Source organism: Phascolarctos cinereus, unplaced genomic scaffold (genome assembly GCF_003287225.1).
Source record: "Phascolarctos cinereus isolate Bilbo 61053 unplaced genomic scaffold, phaCin_HiC Scaffold_4;HRSCAF=312, whole genome shotgun sequence".
NCBI classification, from domain to species: domain Eukaryota; kingdom Metazoa; phylum Chordata; class Mammalia; order Diprotodontia; family Phascolarctidae; genus Phascolarctos; species Phascolarctos cinereus.
The window spans coordinates 97,379,627-97,384,191 of record NW_027555847.1 but is presented as its reverse complement, the minus strand read 5'-3'; the positions used below and the strand labels follow the sequence as shown (position 1 = coordinate 97,384,191).

Here is a 4,565-nt window from a genome sequence, read left to right as displayed (position 1 = left end):
CGTCAGTCTTCACATCTGACTAGGTTTCTGGTCAGCATAAACTAGGTCTTTAATTAAGGGTCTCTAAGCAACAAGTAGAGGTCATCCAGCTTCTGAGCCACACAGGGCTAAGTTCAAACATTGCCACAAAATTTTCTTGCAATTCCCACAAATGAATAAAGTTTTACCACAGGACCAAAGTTGGACTAGACACACAATTGAATAGAAAGAGAACTGAGCTAGTTCCAAAAACGAGTCAAAAGATGGATTCAGTGTGGGTCACTCAATTCTCATAATTGACCACTTTCTGCCCTCATCTCCTCAATTCCCTTAGTTTCCCTGATCCTCTACAAAAACTAGTCTATATCTTCCTGTATCTCCTAAGAAAACCAACTCAATACCCTGGAGGCCTACCTTGATCTGTTCAACATTTTGCCAGTACCAGTACGAAGTCAGTGCTGACTATGTCTTGCATCTCACTCTCACTTCCGGATTAACCCACCTCCATTTTTAAATCATACATTTCCTCATTGATATTCATCATGCTGCTTTTTAAAAATTAAATTTATATTGGCTAAGATAGCGGCGGGAGGAGAAGGAGCATGAGGAGAGCTTGGCGGGGGTGGGGCCATGGACAGCCACCTGCTGCAGCAGTCCCTGGGCTGCCACTGGCCCTCACTCCTATACCTGCTCCGCAGTGAGCAGCAGGACAACCCTCACTTCCAAGACCTCCTGGGCCCAGCCACCAACATGGCCAGCAGGATGCCACAACTGCCAGCCGGAGAAGAGAGGTGACAATATCGAAAATCAAAAATTTCATCGCTAGAAAAGCTGATCTCCTTTTTGCTCTTTCGTAGAAACAAAATGTACCCACAGTCTCTGAAATCAATTAAGAAAATGAAGACTATTGTGCTGTTGCGCCCCCTATGGAGCAGTTCATGGATGACCCAAGTGGCAACAGGACAGAGCTCTTTTTCCAAGATGTTAAATGTGGTGATGTCGTAATTGGATGAATAAGTTTCATCCATGAATTTGGATTTTTTATGGTGTTGCTCTGCTTAGGCAGTGGCATCATGTGAGATATATCCTGTTTAAAAATTATAGTTATTTGTCCATTAAGAGATGTGCCTTCTCACAGTAATCATGGTGATCCTTTGTCTAATTATCAAACTGGTTACCTCATACCAGCTGGAATTAAAAAGAGATTGACTGCTACCATAAGAAGCCTGTAGTGTTCTTGTACAGCTCTTCTCTTCTACCTCACCTCTCTGATAAGAAATTAGGTGTAATTACCTGAAGATCTCCCTTTACCCTACAGGAAGAGTGTTGATTAAATAGTAATTCTTCAGAGTTCTATGAAAATGTCAATCCATGGGATTTATGAATCCAGGAGTAGTTGAATGTCTTCTAGGAAAACTAGGAATAAGTGAATCCAACCCTTAATGAGTGACTAAGTGAATCCAACTTAATGAGAGACCTTCAGAGGATAAATTTCTCTGGAAAAGATTTTGCTTTTACATTAAGGAAGAAACAATCTGCTTCCTGGGCTTTAAAATGTGTGAAGATTGGGGTTACTATAAAGTTGGCCACTATGTGGGTGCTATGAATGAATACAACAAGGCTCTGGAAATAGATAAACAGAATGTGGAAGTTTTGGTAGCTTGTGGAGCATTCATTATATGGAACAAAAGGAAGTTTAAACACAGCCATTGAAGATTTTGAAGTGGGTTTGAAAACCTGTCCAACCCACAGAAATGCAAGAAAGTACCTCTGCCACACCCTTGTAGAAAGAGATGGCCAGTTAGAAGAAAAACTATTAAATGCTGAAAGTTAAATTAAATTTATATTTTTTTACATTTTAAGTACAGAACTGCCTTTCTTTCTCCTTCCCCACCCCATACTAGAGGACATCATTTCACACACACACACACACACACACACACACACACGTATGTATGTATGTATGTATGTATGTATGTATGTATGTATGTATGTAAAGCTATACTATAAAAATTTCTATTTATCAATTCTTTCTCTGGAGGTATATGACATCTTCTTTCATAGGTCCTTTGTAGATGATGTGAATACTTATAATACTTAGAATAGCGTAGTCATTCACAGTTATTCTTCAAATAATATTGCTGTTAATGTATACAAAGTTCTCTTGGTTCTGCTCATTTTATTCTTCCTTATTTCAAGCAAATCTTTCCATGTTTTTCTAAACTCAATAAATTCATCATTCTTATAATACAGTAGTATTCTATCACAATCATATGTCATAACTTGTTTAGCCATTCTCCAATTGACGGGGATCCCCTCAATTTCCAGTCCTTTGGCAAAATAAAGAGAGCTGCTATAAATATTTTAGAACATAAAGTTCTTTTCCTTTTTCCCAATCATCTTGGGAAACAGACCTAGTATTTGTATTGCTGGGTCAAAGGGTACAGGCGATTTAATAATTGTTGGGTATAATTCCAGATTGCTTTTCAAAATGGTTGAATCACTTTATAATTCTACCACAGTGAATAAGTGTCCCAACTTTTCCAAAATTTGTAGCTTTCCCCTTCAATCACTTTAACCAATCTGATAGGTATAAAGTGATATCTCACAGTTGTTTTAATTTATCATTTCATAAGGGGTAGGGCATTCAGCAAAACTAACCATCCAATCTACCAAATGCAACAACATATGCAATGTTTCATCTCCAGAGTTTCCCTACCTTTCCAAAGAAGGGATCAAAGACAGGAGAGAATTTTCTCAATTTCTTCTTTTGGTCCCAAGCTTCCTCATTATAATTGCACAGTGTTAACATTTTTGTTGTTCTTGTTATTTCCATTTAAATTATTGTAGTTGTTCATATTATTTCCCTGGTTCTGTTTTTTTACATTTTGTATCAGTTGATATGTTTTCTCATGCTTCTCTGTATTTTTGTATTCATCCCTTACTATAGTGCCATGATATTCCATTGCATTCATATACCATAGTTTCCTCAACCACTTCCCAATAAATATTCCTTAAGCTTCTTGGGTTTAAGCCATCATTGACGATATACTACTGTCTATTTATACCCCTCATTCATCTCTATCTTTGGATCACCTGCAATTTTAATTCTTCAAACACTGTGCCATTCAATGATTTGCAGCCATATACCAACATCAAGAGGTTGCTGTTATGTATATATAATTTTTCATGTTAGATAATATGTTGGAAGCTTAAAAATGCAACATAATCTTTGAGATACAACCCAGCCCTTTCTCTTTTTCAGTTGTTGGCTAATTTATGTCTTCCTAAATGTCTGTTTTCAAGTAGTTATATTCACTGTCACACTCATTTTATGCATAATAATAACAATAGCTTGAATTTATGTAACGCTTTAAGATTACAATGTACTTTATATCATTTGTTTCATCCCTGGGAAGTATGCAGTGAAAGTGTTACAATCAGTATTTTGCAGAAGATAAAATTGAGGTTCAGAGAGATCAAATTATTCTCATGGTCACACAGATATTAAGTGATAGATTCATGACTGATAGCCAAATCTTCTTGCTCCAAGTCCATGGTCAGAGACAGAATAAACCTAGCTCCCAGAGTTCCAACTGTGTGACAAATCACTTGACCTCTGTTGACTTCAGTTAAATAAGCTATAAAATGTGCATAATAATATCACCTCCCATGCGAGGTTGTTATGAAGATTGAATGTGATAATTAATAGTTATTTTTAAAAAGTGCTTAGCACAGTCCCTGGCACACACTAGGCACTACATAAGTGCTTATTCCCCTTACCCAGTTTTTTCCCCATTTCACCTAAATTTCTTCCATATATATTCTAGAATGTTTGATGATTGGTTTCCTCCTCCTCTTTTCTCTCTTTCTGTACTATTCTAGATTATTAGATTGTTTATTAATCTTTCTCTCCAGCCAGTAGAGTTTAAAAAAAAAAGACCATGTCACCTTCATGATGAAAGAAAGAAGTTGGAAACACCTAGGTCATCATGTTTGCCAAGACCAGTCTTGGGACAGAGAAGAAAGAATTTCAGGAAAACTGCTGCTATTTTGTGGCACTAACCACACTGTTCTGAATGACCTGACATGCCCCTTTGAAAGGAATACATAAGAGAGCAAAATGCATAAAAAATTCACACTTACTATTTTGATGGCTTAAAATCACCATAGTAAGCAAAGGTTGGAAGAAAAATCAGTGTAGATAAAAATGGGAAAAGGATTCACATAAACAAAAATATTTATAGCAGCTCTTTTTTATAGTGGCCAAGAATTGGAAGTGGAGGGGAGACCCATCAATTGAGGAATTGCTGAATATGTTGTGGTATATGAATGTAAAGGAATGCTATTGTGCTATAAGAAATGATGAGTAGGCAGTTTTCAGAAAAACCTGGAAAGTTTCATATGAACTGATGCTGAGTGAAGTGAGCAGAACCAGGAGAGCATTGTGCATAATAACAACCACATTGTGCAATGACTAACTTTGATAGATTTAGCTTTCTGGGCAATGCAAGGATGTAAGACAAGCCCAAAAGACTCATAATGGAAAACGGTGTCCACATCTAGAGAAAGAACTTTGGAGTCTG

The 4,565-nt window shown here is 36.9% G+C and overlaps 1 pseudogene; it reads left to right on the top strand.

Annotated features, from left to right (window-relative positions):
* Positions 1-609: 609 nt before the first annotated feature.
* LOC110219076 (tetratricopeptide repeat protein 14-like) lies at positions 610-1,813 on the top strand (annotated as a pseudogene).
* The last annotated feature ends 2,752 nt before the right edge of the window (positions 1,814-4,565 follow it).